Below are 16,526 nucleotides of genomic sequence, written 5' to 3'. Positions count from 1 at the left end.
TCAACGGCGGCGCGCGATCCACTGTGCCGCTCAGCGTAACACAATCGCTTAACGCGCGTGACTACCACTGTCGGCGCCGCGCGTTTTGCGAAACTATTTCGCTTCTGTGTTGAAAACAAAACGTGATTTACCACTTCTGTTGATGCTTTCCGATGGAAAATTGTCTGCTAAATCGCGTGGAGTAGTCAGATTTTCTCGTAGACCCTTAGTTTTGGAAATAAATTGAAAAATATCTTCAAAAATGGGTGCGTTTCGGGTGTCCTATTCCCTTTAAACCTTACTAAAGGTTTATTTTTTGTAGCTGAACTCATTCAGATAACAATTTAATGAATTGAACATGAAAGTTTGCACCCAATGAATTTTAAAAGACTCTGTCGAGGATTATGAAGTGGCTCGAGGTTACTTGTTTGGGAAAATCAACGCAGGAAGTTTATTGGCGTCTATACACAAAACTCGTGAACGAGGACAATGATGTGTCGATAATAGTATTTACGTGATGACAGAAAATCGATAGAATTGATGCAATCGATGGGACCGGTGAAAGGAATCGGTGCTCCCTTCGATGGATTGTACTTGCAGCTCCTTCTTGGAACAATTGCACGGTGACATTTCGTTCGTTATCAATGTAAACGACAACATTCTGTCGTAATTATTGTCCAAATCAAGAATTTTCGTAATTCACCATTTACAAAAATCTTTTATTTATTTCATAACTATAATGTACACACGAGCATATGCAAATGTGCACGTAAAATATGTCCATATTTATCGAATTTGTTAAGGTTAAAGCGACAGATCCTAATTTCTTTATTGTGGCTGGAAGAATTTGTAAATGTGCCCACATAAATGTTAAATTTTTAGCAACTTGTGTCCATTGGCAAACATTCTGAGCAGTTGCAATTGCAACGACATTATTTCCATTAAAAGTTTCAACTGCCTATCTGCAGAAATAAATTAAAGAGTGAAAATTAATAATTTTACTATTTTCGGGTGTTAAGAGAAAATAGTGGCCAAACTCCTCTAATTTCATCGAAATGGTTTATTTGTATCGGGCGATTGTAATGAATGAGTAATTAATTTCAACTAATGACTTATTCTATCGCATGATATCAACAGCGGTACAAAACGTTGTATGCATTGCGATTTATCATTGTCACGTGACGGCTTGATATAATTCATCTATGATCGCAACCAAATACAGTGAGATCATGGGCGTCCGGAGGGGGGTGCAAAAGGGGCAGTTGCCCCCCCCCTGGCTTTTGAGAAGAAATCCCTTATTTTTCCAAACTGATATTTATTAATGTTAGAATATAATGTTTATTTATTCAAGAAAATAAAAGTTGCACAGTCGAACGTCAGTATAATAATAATAATAAGAACTGTATAAAACTTAAACTAAAAGTAATAGAAAGAATAGTCTTTAGCGCGATACAAGTTATCCGTTCAGAGGGTTTTCTCGGACTGAGAAGCGCAGGGGTCGAGAAGACCGTTTTCCCCTCTTTTCGGTCTCCTGTAGCGAAAGAAAAGGAAACTCATAAGTTACCGGGTCCTCAAAGTCCCTGACACTCTAACTCTAGGAACAGTCTATCGTTGTACATATTCCAACAATTAAGTTTATACTAAAAAAGTGAATATTTTAAAAATTCGGTTTTAAAATTTTAATTAAGGTGGCACTATAAAATGCGTTAAAAAAAGCAAGAGGGGTATATTTTTCTTTACCATCATCCCAAAGTTGCCCCCCTCTGGAAAAAAGTCTGCGGACGCGCTTGAGTGAGGTACAGTGGCGGACGAAAGAAAGTTCTTTAGAATTTTTTGCAATTGCTCCAAACGACATGAGGTTTTTTTTTGAGAAACTAAGAGGATTAGTTTGCTAAGTGGTGTGTTACGTTTTTTTTTTTTAAATGCAATTGGTCGGAATAGCAAAAGAATAGTAAAGGTCGTTTTTTAAACCTTTTTGTGAGCCTGTAAGGAAAACTCACAAAGCGCATTTGTAGATTGAAGTAAGTTATGTACATGCCTAAAATTTCATGATAATCGGTTAACGTTGCTCTGAGCTATAAACGCTTAAAGATCGCAGAATAAGGTCTAAAATCTTGAAATCAGCGATTCTCCGATCGGTAGTTGGTTTTGGCCAGATGTTCCCACTGTGGAGTTAAAACCTCTTATCTAACCCCAACCCACTCCGGCAGTCGATGCAAAAAGGAATACCCTACTCGGAAAATTCTAGGAACTCGTTCCGGATGTTAGATCGCATCGAGTGTCGCAAGTTTGTTGGGGTCAGATTAAGTGATTAATGTGCTTCAGAAACATAGTCTCCCTGCAGAATAACCTCCTAGCAAGAAACATATTCCTCCGACAGTGGTAAATAGGCAGGCAGCATAGCAGCAACTTGCGGATGCGTATGTACCATCCACGAATTGCTGGTTCAAGTTCCCATTCCAACCCATTTCTGAAACACATTTTTATTTTGATGCCCCCCCCCCCCCGGGTAAACAAATCTGACCTCGACCAGCTACCGATCAGAGTTCTTTGCGAATATCTGGAAAACTAAAGCCGAGCTGCGCTTATATAAAAGAAAAGTTGTTCAGCATGTTGACCTTGACCACATATTTCAAAGTCACTGCAATCGGTGCTGAAACAGTTTTTCTGCAGAATTACCACAAATAGGAACAGAGTACGTAATATGTCACAATGCTGAAGTTCCTGCCCGTAGCTCAATTAACAATTTCTGTTGAAAAGTAACAAAATGGTGCCGGTTTGAAAAAGAAGTTTGGCAAAACAACCAAAAGCGTGTTATCTCGGGTGTTCCCCGAGAAAAATCTAGGTTATTTGTTGACAATAATTGATAATCGAGCTACGGGCGATAGTGACACTCGTACGGATTAAGAGTCTTCGAATTTTTTTGTTTCAGATAAGCCAGAGGCGGTAAATCACCTGCGCCACGAACATACCTCTTTTTTTACGCGAATGCGTCGTTAACCTTTTGACTCCGGCGCACTCTCGGAGAGAACCATCAATACAGATGGCGCGATATTTAGGGATGGAGTGTAAAATCACTGACAGTGATTTATCACAGCGATCGCAGAATCACGATCACGGTCGTGATTGAAGTTAAATCACGACCGCGATTTGTTTCACTTGAATGAATTGTTTATTGTGATTGTAATTCTTGATCTTGATTGAATTATTTTTTATAAAATACTTTAATATAACTTGTGTTACAGTCAAAGCGTGCTAATTCGGCGAATATATAGAATATATAGTAATTTTTAATTAAGTGAAGAAATATTTGTTAATTTAAATAGATCAAGAACGATTACATTGGTTCAAAATATACAACTGAGATTCTGTGAGCACAGTGAGGACTTGAGAATGTTTTGAGAGAAAGTAGAAATTGGGGTTATGTGGCGCGTGTAAAGAGCAGTTATGCTTTCCACCAATCAGATCACGAAAATCGTGAGTCACTGTTCTGCCCGCACCAATCAGAAGCGATCACGAAAATCATGGATCACTGTGAAAAATCACCGTGATTGGGAACGAACGTGATCGGATCACTCGTGATTCAGAAATCACGGTCAAAGAGAAGGTATACCAAGAGGCGACAGTCCGAGCGGTATCTTTGAAGTTCTTCGTTTGCTTGTCCCTTTAAATTGGTTGTATAAGGCAGCTGTATATCTTCGTCTTACTATCGCCTCTTGTTAATCCCGTCGCATTCCGACTACCGCATGGACATTTAAATTGGTTGTGGATTTCGACTCTCTCTAAAACTGGTTTCTTCGTCAGAGTGTCGCCTCTTGGTATACCTTCTCTTTGTCACGGTTCTAGCCTTAGACCATATATACCTATAGACACGGCCTGCTCTATATGAAGCCACGAGTCATAGTGAAGCAAAGATAACGGGCAAAAGTGACGTCACTTGTGGGCAAAAGATAATTCAAAATGGTGGATAGTACCTCATACCATATATACAAGTGAGGTTATATCTTTTTCTGTGAATAATTTTTGAATAATTATTAATAAAGGTGCAAACATGTTGTATAAAGAATTGCAAAGACAATGATTAAATCGCATTTTCGAAAATATTTATACATCGCTGTAACTTCCATCATTACTTTGCCCACATGTGACGTCACGTAGATGATTTAATCTTTGGGTCAAGGCAGTTATCTGAAGCCGTGTCTATAAGTATATATGGTCTAAGGTTCTAGCTAACACTAGGGATATTCGCATATCAGTTGCTGCGACTGGTTGTGCACTGACTCAGTGTTACCAACCCTACGGATTTTTTACTTTATCGACGGATCTACGGATTTTTTACCTTAAATTATTTAATACTATTAATATGTAGAATTTTAAAACTAAGGTAATTCGAAATTGATAAAACAAAAGATTCTGATTCTGATTAAAGAAATCATTTACTGTTTAATTTAACCCATTGATTTTACGATCCAAATTGCCGATTTACTGCGGGTAGGTAAATTCCACTTCACTACAAGAGCTTTTCATCGCACTTAATCGCTGGAATTCAAGTTATTATTTTCTAGTTCTACTACCGTGCATTTTGAACAAGTACAATAGGAATTAGCAGAGTTCATTTCAGAATCTTTGCATGTAAACTTTTTTAATTCCTTTTCGTGAATTTACGTCGGGACGAAAGGCTTTGGCGAAAACGACTTTCGGGGAAACATTATTTTTGGGAAAAGCTCTTCTACTGAGGTGGAATTAGTAAAAGTCGATTTCACAATTTTTGCACGTGAACTTTTTTCGTAATTTGTGAATTTTTGTTGTGACAATAATTTTTTTGAGGATGTTAGGGGAGGGTCGAAATATAAGATTTCTAGAAAGGATTTGGTTTCCATGAGCAAAGTAATTAGCTTCTTTCATACACGTAATAATTAACACTTATGAAGAAAATCTGTAGATCAACGGATTTTTCAAAGGGGGATCTACGGAATTCTGCGGAACGTTGAATTTTTCTCTACGGTTTTTCAAAAATCTGAGTTGGCAACACTGCACTGACTACCTAATAACCAAAATGGTACCCGGAGATTTGATATTCTTAGGGATTAAAAAAATAAATAATTACAAATAAATTAAAAATATTCAGTTTTTCTTTCGTATATATTGATAGACTCGTGAAAGCGTATATATACGCCTTTCGTAGTCAAAGGGTTGAAATCGGTACAGTACGGAAGGGGGGGGGGGGTGCATGCATGAAAAGTCGAGCGTTACCAAAATAGTGACGAAAACGGGTGATACTGTTTTGTCTTATAACTTCAAACCTAACAGCGACATCCAAACAATAAATATAGATAGCGCCGGATAAACAAAAAAAATAAAAGTCACCTATGTTTTCGCGCGGTTTGACCGGGGAATGCCCTTAATAGACAATTCGGGCCGGTATTTTACGGAATATAAAAATGTTTATAACTGCAAAACTAAACATTACCGAATGTATGCAAACTTTTCTTACTATTTTGATGAGTAGAACCGATCCTGAAAAATTGTCCCACGTTTTTATAAACACCTGTATTATACTTCTAAATTTTATAATAATAAATATTTATGCAGAGGGCCCACGACATTTGCGATAAGCTTTTCGTGAGCCGCAGAACCTTTTAAAGAAATTTTATAATAATAAATATCTATGCAACGAGCCACGTAAAATTTACGATGAGCTTTTCCTGGACCGCGGAGCCTTTTAAACCGCGGGGCCAGGTTCCGCGAAACGTGCTGAACTCGCTTCGCGCCGGCCCTGCCTTTTCTTTACGTCAGTGAGCATACTTCTTACGCACTGCTACTAGGAATTATGCAAAGAAATGACAATTGCACATCGCGATCGCGTTCTAGAAACAAATATACATATGTCGATCAGTTTTACAGTCCTGTTTTATTTATAAAAGCAGATTATTTAATTACAGGTACTGCAATTATTCTGATTTTGTAGAATGTATAAATAATTCATGTGAATTTAATTATTTAAACTATAATACTAGATAGAGGTATAAAAATATAAATTACAAGCTAATTTTGTAAAAGAAGGTTAAAAAATCTACTCATACACTGTTACACATTTCGCCCCCTCCAAGACCCAGCTAGTACGCGACGTCTTAAAGACGTCCATTTTACGTCTGTTTTTAGTCTGAATGTCTTACGACCTTTGTTCTACTACGGAATAGTTCCGTAGTGACGCCACAGAAATAAAACAATCCAAATTATTATTGTAATTTAATCTGCACAAAATAAAATGTTACATAATATTGTTAGTTGTTGATAATTTAATTAATTGGATTCCAAGGGTCAGGCCGAGGAGTTTAAATTGGTTCGCCCATGGGTTAACACGTCTGTCGCAAGACGTCGTTAAAACGTCTGTATAAAACTAATTATATACCTAGAAATTAAAAGTGTTTGTGTTATTGTGTTGGGTACTTGCAAATAGCGGTTACTTCGTAGGCGGGAAATTTGGGTTCGATTCTTCTCGTCACCGCCAATTTTTTTTTTCTTTATGTCCTAACGCCGACCTGATCAACACGCCTTTCGGCCGTCTTCAAGACGTCTTAGAGACGTACTCATTTGTGAATCCGGACATGTTTAAGGTGTTTTTAAGACGTCTTTAGGACTTTACCAGGTCTTGAAAATTTGAGATAGACGTCCTTGAGAAGTCTTTTTGCTATCTGCTGACAAGTTCCTGCAGTTGCCTCTGGCATTGCATTCTACGCCATTAACGATAAGACAAATGTGACACCAAACCGGAATAAAACATCAATTCTACGATCTACGAATAAATTACAAATGTAAATTTTTGCGAACTCAGTAAACACGGCTATTTTTTAAGGATGAGAAGGATATCAGGACTGAACTATGCGAAAACACATTTCTTCGGTAATTATGCAGAACAGGTGTTTCCTCGCTGATTTCAATGATTTTTGGATATTTGGTCAGGGACACGATTCTGAACAACTTCTTCGTATACATGTTACCGCCGCTCGACCTTCGTTGCCGAAATATTTGCGAAAAACTATCGGTATTATTGTTTTGCGTTCTGCCCATACCCTACATACATTGTATGTGGCTATATGACGCCGTTTGACTGTCTATTCAGTATTGCAACGCATGCCACTTTCCAACTTGCCCCGGGGATTAGTATTGGTTGGGGCTAGTTCAGCGAGGAGGGCGCGCGCCCGCTCGCGGGCGCTTAAAGCATAGTAGTGAACAGCGGCGGATTTAACAGGGCGGCTGGTGAGCAGTTGCTGCCTAGGCCCCTGCACAGAAGGCCCTCGAAAGGCCCCATCACCAAATAAAAATTATGATTAGGTCTAAGTATCCAAACACTACATTTGTTTCGTGCTACTACACTTGGCCCAATTTTAGTAAACTACCTCTTCATTTCCTCCCAAGAATGGGCCCCTCAGAAGGTTTTCCACCGGGGCCTTTTTTTTAATCCGCCACAGGTAGCGAACCGATGTGAGTTTAGAGATTCGAACCAGAAACTTGCGGATGCCCGTCAACACCAGGGTTGCCACCTCTCGGGTTCTAGCCCGGAGACTCCGGGTTTTGAAGCAAATCTCCGAGCTCCGGTTTTACTGGAAAAAACTCCGGGTTGTAGACAAAAATGAGATAATAAGAAATTGTGGTATTGTAGAATGATATCAATCTCATATACAATAAAAGTTATTCATTAAAATCATACACTTGTAAATTCTGAATTGTTTGAACTTAAAATAATTGCACATTTGTTTTCCGGATATTCGGGAACAAACCTTTTTTTGCTTCTTCCATCTCCGGGTTTATATTCGAATCTTCAGGTTAGAATGTGTGGCACTCCGGGACTTATATGGTGATAAGGTGGCAACCCTGGTCAACACCCTGACTCTGTTCGGCGGTGCCGGCGCCGCCGGATATTAGGATGACTTTGGTTCTAAAACATAATTTCTTTGCAAAGAAGAGGGCGCCTCCGAGAGGATCTGTTAGGTGTGTAGGGACTCCCGTCAACACCCCAACTCACATCGGTTCGCTACCATGCTTTACGCGCCCGCGAGATGGCGCGCGCCACCTGCGCTAATCTAGCCCCAACCAATACTAATACCTGGGACGGGTTGTAAAGTGGAATGCGTTGCGTCGGAATAAGTCAAAAGAAGTTTTTCGCAATGATCTCGGAAACATAAGTCAGCTTCGTCGTTTGTTTTGTTCCATGTTGACGCATGCGCTGCAACGGACGCGTACTGTAGGTAGGTATACGGCAGAATATATTGTAGTAGTAGCAGCAGCAATTTTTCTCGAATATCTTGGAAACAAAGGTCGAGCGGCGGTAACATGTATAGGAAAACGCTGTTCAGAATCATGTCCCCGAAACATATCTCAAGGTCGTCAAAATCGGCGAGGAAACACCTGTTCTGCATAATTACCATTTTTTCTTACATACAGTAAGGAGCATAACTGAACCAATAACCACTAGTTTTGTATAAATCTTTATTTATTGCTAAGAATATAGAAGAATATTAAAAAAATGAACAGTATAGTAAGTTTTATTACAGTTAGAAGTAACATCAGAAATTTTTTCAATAATTAATCTCTCCTGGTTTAGCACACAAACAAAATGGACTGACTCGGTTTTGCACCACGTCCCATATTTGGCAATATTTAATATATTATTTATTTTTAATATTTCGTCCACAACCCTTTTGCTTGCAAAACTGCGCTAATTCGCTTCGGCATACTTTCTATTAATTTTTTGCAATAATCCGGAGATATTTTTTCCCACTGTTCTTGAATTCTATCGTACAAATCTGCGATTGAAGTTGGTTGCGAGTCATATGAATCCCGAAGTCGTCTTTTTAGTAAACCCCATAGATTCTCTATGGGGTTGAGGTCGCGGCTTTGTGCAGGCCAATCCAGAACAGAAATTTTTTTTGTACCGAGCCAATTTTTCACACTTTTAGCAGTGCGCTTAGGGTCTCGGTCATGCATGAAAATTACATTTTCATCTTCAAAAGGCATATTTTCAACAGCGTCTATGAGATGATCTTGTAAAATATCCTTGTACATGTACTGATTCATGATGCCATTAATTCGGTGCAGTGATCCAACGCCAAATGCTGTTAGGCAACCCCAAAACATTAGGGATCCGCCTCCATGTTTTACCGTTTGCTTTACATGTCGTGGTTTGAGCCTTTCATTTTTACGAATCCAGCACCATGACATGCCATCTGAACAAATTCTATTAATTTTGGTCTCGTCTGACCAAATAACCCGTTCCCATTCAGTAATTGTCCAGTTCTGATATTTTTTAGCAAATTGCAAACGAAGTTTTATATTTTTCTTCAATAACATCGGCTTCTTTTTTTTCTTAATGCTTGTAAACTCAGCTCCTTTGAGGGTTCTTTGTGCTGTCCACTTGCTTACTTGTATATCCGTATCTTCTTTTAATAATTTTGCGGCCATGGTTGCACTTGAAGCTTCACCAGATGTGGCAAACCGTATAATTCTTTGTTTATCCTGCGGTGATAATTTTTCTGGTCTTCCTCCAACATTTAATAACATACTTTTACAGCATTTTTTTCTTATTCTCTGCACTGTGGACTGACTAACACTACAATTTTTCGCCGTCTGACGTGTTGATAAGCCGTTATTCAAAACAGAAATTACTTTTTTTAAACAATTTGAAGCAATTTTCTTCATATTTGCTGTAATTCACTTGCGTACTTTTCCGTTCGACTGAATGCTAGAAATTGAGTGCTGAGACGTAAACTAATATTTTGTAAACATATCAAACTGCTAGATGTAAACATATTGCTGAAACATTCCACATAAACATTCGTTTTACGGACCGGTGCAAAACCGAGTCGATCCATTTTGTTTGTCAGTGCTAAACGAGGAGACATTAATTGTTGCAAAAATTTCTGCTGTTACTTTTAACTGTAATAAAACTTACTGTAATGTTCATTTTTTAATGTTCTTCTACATTCTTAGCAATAAATAAAGATTTATACAAAATTAGTGGTTATTGGTTCAGTTATGCTCCTTACTGTAGTTCTATTTCCATATATGCTTTATATATTTTAATTATTTTATAGAAAGTTGTTGAAAGCTGTTGAATTACATTAACATGGTACTTAGTGTTCCTGATTTCTCAATATTCTTTGTTTCTCGCGAAATTAGAAATCAGATCATACTTCTCGAGAATTCTCGAGAATTCTCGAGAAAATGAAAAAAATATTACAAAGTTTATATATTTGGAATGATGTTGATAATATTTATCAAAAACACAAGGAACCTTTAACTAATTGTTGATTCCTGTCTAATTTGCACAAACCATGTATAAATGGAGCAACAGATATTAAATATAATTGATATATTTTTTTTATTTAATACAAAATTTGTGCAAAGCGAAACATTACTTTTTTATTTTAAAATAGTTTCTTAATCTGTTTTGTTTGTGATAAAATCTGTAGCTGTAGAAAACACACAAATCCAAAAGTTACGGTAAATTAGGTGTCCTTCCAGTGGACTAAAAAATATGAAATTCCTTTGTTAAAGTCCGAAATTTATCGTGTTCTCGGTTGATACTAATTTCTTGGATTGTTATCTCTAATTGTTTTCTTAATGGTAATTCTTCATTTTGAGGACCCGTAATTTCTTCAGTATTTTCAGTAGAATCATGGTTACTGTTATATTTTCCGAAAAGTCTAGCTATTTAAAAATTTTTTTGCCGCTATATACATATCTCTCGTGGATATGAAATGACAACCGCGTCTTTTGAATCGTTTTGAAGAGATTCTCCATTACCTATATATACAGTTTTGTCTCTACTTTTCGATATTTCTTCTTTAATAGCCACAAGAAACTCATTACTTAATTCAGTAGGTACACCATTTTTCTAAATTGTTGAATAAGAATTTAAGAGCACCTTCACCAGTCAATAATGTCGAATCTTCTCTACTGAGATTTTCTATTACAATTCATATAGGCTCTAATGCTACTAATAAGATTTATTATAAATTGTACATGTGTTTATACGTTCGCTATTAACTAGTAACATATAATTTGAACTGAAAATTCAATTCAGAAAATAAATGAGATTTTTAATAATGTTCGTAAACTTAAGTTTCTCGAGAAAAATAGTATTTCTTGAGAAATAAGAAATAAGCATTTATAAAATTTCTCGAGAAGGAACACTAATGGTACTGTGTCCAGCAATTCTATTAAATGTCGACTATCAATGTCATTCTCTATCATTTAAGCTTAAGCTCTCCATCATTTATATAGGTAGCACGGGAAATTTCGAATCTTGCACTTCTAAAACAACTTTTCAATGTTCTAATGGCTGTAATCGAACAGCAAAAAACGACAATTTGTCATTGGATCACGAACGGCCAATTCACCTGTATCAGTCAGCATATATTCATGATGTTATTGCACATCGAATACGTGCACGATATCACGAATATACTTGTGGACAGGGATTCACGTTAATGTGACTTCAAAGTGCATCAAGTAATTCGCTGATTAGAGTTAAGGTGAATTGCATCATCCAAATAATTCTGTCAACATGGACGGGGTATCATTGACGCGATGATGACAAGTGGCAGGATTGGATTTGAAATTAACCTGAATTTAAATCGAATAAATAAAATAAATTAAATTGAATGCGAAAGGTGCTTTAATACACTCGTGCGTATTAAATCAATTTTTTACAGTCTCATATTTGACGATAGCTTTGTTTGGTTTCAAAATGTAGGTAATGCCCTAGCAGCATATCTGGTTGGACCACAGTATCCCCAAGTCGGGAATTAGTTGGCCATCAAAATGCCAACACTAAATGCTGCTAGGGTTACTTGTCACGTGACGTAACAAATTATTCTCTTACCGTAAGCTATTATTCAAATAGGGTTGTAACAATAGGGTTGCACCACAAACGGGATTGTAATTCTTTAGTGTAATTCACTCATTATCCATTAACACGAGTGTTTGCGCGTTAACATTGTACTTGTTGTACTCTGGTATCAGTGTTGCCATTTGTATTATAATAAAATGAATGTTAAAAACACAGTACTGCTGTTGAAAATAATTTTATGTATTGAGAAATACTTCAGCTTTATGCCTATTTGAAGTTTGAAAGAATTGTATTAATTATTTTTTTTATTTGTTCGTAACAACTTCCAATGCCAAGTGCAACCTGGTTTAAATAAAACATTCATTTTGCGATATTAATGTGTGGCTGTTTGTGTGAAATATTTTGAAGAATAACCCACTGTACATACAATATCGATTAAAACGACTACATAACCGACTGAAGATAATATATAATATATGCTGAATTTTATATTGGAAAAATTAATGTAAATTACAAGCTAATTATGCAAAGTTTAAACAAGCTTTGTGGCGAATGAAAAGAAGTTCAATATCTCAGCTAAAAGAATATATTACTCTCTAGTTTGTGTTAAATGCGTCAATAAGCTGTACGCGTCGATAATATTGAGTTGGGTAATGCGTCAAGTGAAACTTGTTGATGTAAACACGTTTTTACTAACGTATGCATAGTTCTATTTGCCGTAAAAGTGCGAAAATGTGCGCAATAAGTTCTTAAAATTCACACGATTTAACAAACTCAAAAGCTACAACTCCAGCAGCTCCTACTTTGCCGCCATACTCTATTTCCGTGTTACATATCAGGAGAGATGATTAGGTTTCGAAATATAAAAAAAAATTCCGATGACCTCTGCTTCATTGTCCTCCGTTTTCAAAGAGAAATGATGGCTACGTTAAGCTCGCCATAACGTTCCATTGTGTCATCACTCCGCTCTTCTTTATCTACATTTCCGAATGCGAAGGGAAAAACAGAGACATTACTGCGTAACTTGCGTCGTAAAATCCACTCGCTTGGTTCTGATGTATCGAGCACGAGGTGGACACTAGAATTCCCGCGACTAGACAGTTCATGCCCGTTGACAAAGAGGAACGATTAAGCAAGAGGAGCGCTGAGACCGTTTACGGTTTGGAAACGTGTCCGTTATTCGTTGGACGAACGTGTTCTCTCTCGTAAATATCACGTAGTAGGCCGGTGCCCACGGAGCATTGTTACAGAATCACGCGAGGTGCCGCGGCGCGGCGCCACCGTCGTTTCCGCCTGGCGTTGAAGCGCGCTCGTCGCTGTGACTCGGTTTGTCGGCAATCGTATTTAGCTCTGGCCGCGTGGTGCCGGCATCTCAGTCTTGTTACGCTGTCAGATCGTTCGATTCGAGGGAAGAGCCGCGAATAAAAGGTGAATTCGTTAGAACGATTCCACTTACGAAGTTAAGTCTTTCGTGACGGTATTCCATTCACGCATTTTACAATTGGTGTTTATTCGACTTGTGTACGCTTGGGCCGAAGGAGAAGAACGTGTTGGTATCGTTCGTCATCTGATTCGGAGAAGGTTAACCGGCTGAGAGTTCCACGAGGGTGGAAATAAAGGTACGCTTCCCTTGTTTTCCCTCTAAGAGGGTACATATATATATATGTATATGTGGGGCGCCTGCGTTGACATTGGAAATTTCATTAAAGGAAACGGGGAATACAGAAACCGTGAATACATTTTCGTGATTTACGTAGAATATTAATACAAGTTAATCATCTTTGTTTTGTTTCTATTTATGCATTCTTACCTCGTGGGTAAATAAATTAATGACGAGAGAATAGTTCGCGTTCGTTACTCGATTTTTCTTGGACAGCGACACCTTCGTACCGCGTGATTGGGCCTAACGAACCACGTTGGCGACTTATCAGTATTTGGGATCGTGTAATGGTGTGCCCGTAGTGTCCCATGTGATTGTGTTTCGCGGAGCAACGAAAATCAACAAATGAATTCGAACTGTGCTCCGTTACGGTTAAATAACCGTTGATGTCGTTTCGCCGAAGTTCAGGAGAAATTTCTCCTCGATGCAATAAGCCGTGTAAATAATTACTCCGCTGTCCAAACTCGGATAGAATTCACGACGGACGTAGTCGTTCAATGTTTCTCAAATCGGCTAGTTTTAAGCTAAAAGGGAAAGTCATTTGCGTCGAGAGAGGAGAGACCAGTTTGGATGCACGGCTCGCGTGTTCATTAAATGATATAACTTAAAGAACATCAACGTCCGCCAGTAGCGTAACTCATCGTGTGCGCGATATTAGGCACGTGTTGCGTGGGATCACGGGCGCACGATTACAACTGCGCGTACATAAGTTGGCTTATACTCGTTTGCGGAGCAACAACGAAATACGTAACATAAAAATAGTCCAGTTTCTTTTGCTTCTCAAAGTGTTTTATTTATAGTTTCTTCTATCTGGTTTCTTCGTCTCATAAATGTCCCTTTTTCAATTACCTGCGATATCTCTTACATACTTTTCCCCGCGGTCGTTGTCATTTATAGTCGCTTCCGTATAATTACATACTTGCAAAAACTTCTCACCTCTCTACTGATTACATCTTTAATTTACTACGCTGATATAGTGTATTATTCGGGTTAGTATTCAGCGGGTTCAGAACGTTTGTGTTCGATTTGCTTATGGGCTACGAAAGTTTCATCACATAACACCGTCATTTGAGGCAGTGAGAGCAACAACGGACTAACTCACATTTTTTTTCGAAATTGAATTAGTAGTAATAATGTATTCCAATAGGTTCTAGTAATCATGTAAAATAGAGGAAAAAATTGTTTTCAATGTGGGTTAGTCCGTTGTTGCTCTCACTGCCTCATTTATAGAGGCTGGTTGGCTTAATTTGAAGCAGAGATACATGTTACATCTCTGCTGTCTCATATACCTACAAATTGTTGTTCACTGCTGTACCACCGTATTTAGTTTTCCTTCTCGAGAATGCTTTCTCGAGAAATTTTATAATTGCTCATTTCTTATTTCTCGAGAAACTTAAGTCTAGGGAAAATATTATAAATCTCATTTATTTTCGTAAATGAATGTATAAACACATTTACAAATTATAATACACCTTATTAATAACATTAGAACCTATATGAATTCCATTAGAAAATCACAGTACAGAAGATTCGATATTATTAACTGCTGAAGGTGCTCTTAAATTCTTATTTAAAAATTTAGAAAAATTGTATACTGAATTAAGTACCTAATGAGATTTTTGTGGCTATTAAAGAAGAAATATAGAAAAGAGGAGATAAGACTATTGTATCCCGTATAAAATTTTTGCATGACCCAGAATTTCTTCCAAAAGCATCAAAAAACGCATTTTTTCATTTAACAGCCAAGATAGATATATATAAAACGTGAAAATATAACAGTAACAGATTTTGCCACAAAAAAAGAAATAGATTCGCTGACGCTACACTAGACGCACTGTGCTATTTAGAAATAAATTTTAAAACCAAAAAGTAATGTTTCGCTTTGTACAAGTTTTGTATTAAATAAATAAATTTACCAATTATATTTAATATCTATTTTTTCATTTACACAAGTTTTGTATAAATTAGACAGGAATAGTCATTTAGTTATAGTTTTCTTGTGTTTTTGAATAAATATTATCAACATTATTCCAAAAATATAATTTTTGCAATATTTTTTTCGATTTCTCGAGAATTCTCAAGAAATATGATCTCATTTCTGATTTCTCGAGAAACAACAAATATGGAGAAATTAAGAAGGCTAACCGTATTTGCGTGAATTACTTGTCACAAATCGCGAGCGTCGAACAAATGAATACATCTCTACCCAGTCATGACTATGACCTTTCTGTTCCTCCTTCCTGTCATTCCACTAAATTTTACGGCTTCTTTTCCTATTGTTCCACCTTTTACTACAACCCTTCCATCTGAAATTCGCTCTCTAACCGCCCTCTCATGCTTCAATTATGCAGTGACATTATTCTTTGCTGATCCGCAATGGTAATTAATTCTTAACTCGTACACTTCTTATTTTTCAACGTCACACATATGACGTTAGTCCTTACTCGCGCTTACGTTATTTAGCTAAACGTTAATAGCTATTCACATCTAGTTTCCCTGTATATTGTTACTTTTTTTTAAGTAAATAAAAAAATTTCAAAAAGCTAACAGCTGTACTCATCTTTTGCACTCTTCTACTATATATATGTGTTATATGATTTCTAACTAATTTTTTTACTCTTGTTTCCTTTTGTTTTTTTTAATGTCTACTGTGCAATAAATAATTATTATTATCTGTTTTTCTTAACGGTATTCCGAATCAGACTTGGGCAATATTTAAATAAAATATTTAAAAAATGATTATTCAAATTTATCATTTTATTTGCCTAGATGTTATTTCGAAATAAATATGCGTTAGTTTATTTGAACAAGCAAATGTTTTTCCCCCTAAATTATAACATCACTATCAAATGAAATATTGTTTTATTCGAATGAATGGACGCTGGCATAATTATTCAAATAATTTCTGATTCTATTATGTTAACTGCGTCAGGAGCACTGATTTCCTCTCACAGTGCCTCGCGCACACAGGCTCACACGCATATTATTCAAGGGTAAATATATAAACACAGCGTAAATAGATGGGTGAGCTTA

At 37.0% G+C, this 16,526-nt stretch overlaps 1 protein-coding gene and 1 long non-coding RNA gene across 2 annotated transcripts in view; both read left to right on the top strand.

Annotated features, from left to right (window-relative positions):
* Positions 1–16,526, top strand: part of LOC143371694 (uncharacterized) — a 174,783-nt gene that overhangs the window by 33,276 nt on the left and 124,981 nt on the right. The gene's annotated exons all lie outside the window — the stretch shown is intronic.
* The window catches only part of LOC143371659 (acyl-CoA Delta-9 desaturase-like), an 85,342-nt gene continuing 81,960 nt past the window's right edge, over positions 13,145–16,526 (top strand). The window contains exon 1 of the mRNA XM_076817108.1: positions 13,145–13,452. The gene's annotated coding sequence lies outside the window, so the exon portion shown is untranslated. The remainder of the gene's footprint in view (positions 13,453–16,526) is intronic.

This window comes from Andrena cerasifolii, chromosome 7, assembly GCF_050908995.1.
Source record: "Andrena cerasifolii isolate SP2316 chromosome 7, iyAndCera1_principal, whole genome shotgun sequence".
Classification (NCBI taxonomy): Eukaryota; Metazoa; Arthropoda; class Insecta; order Hymenoptera; family Andrenidae; genus Andrena; species Andrena cerasifolii.
The sequence above is the reverse complement of the archived record's forward strand: the minus strand, read 5'-3'. Positions and strand labels throughout refer to the sequence as shown.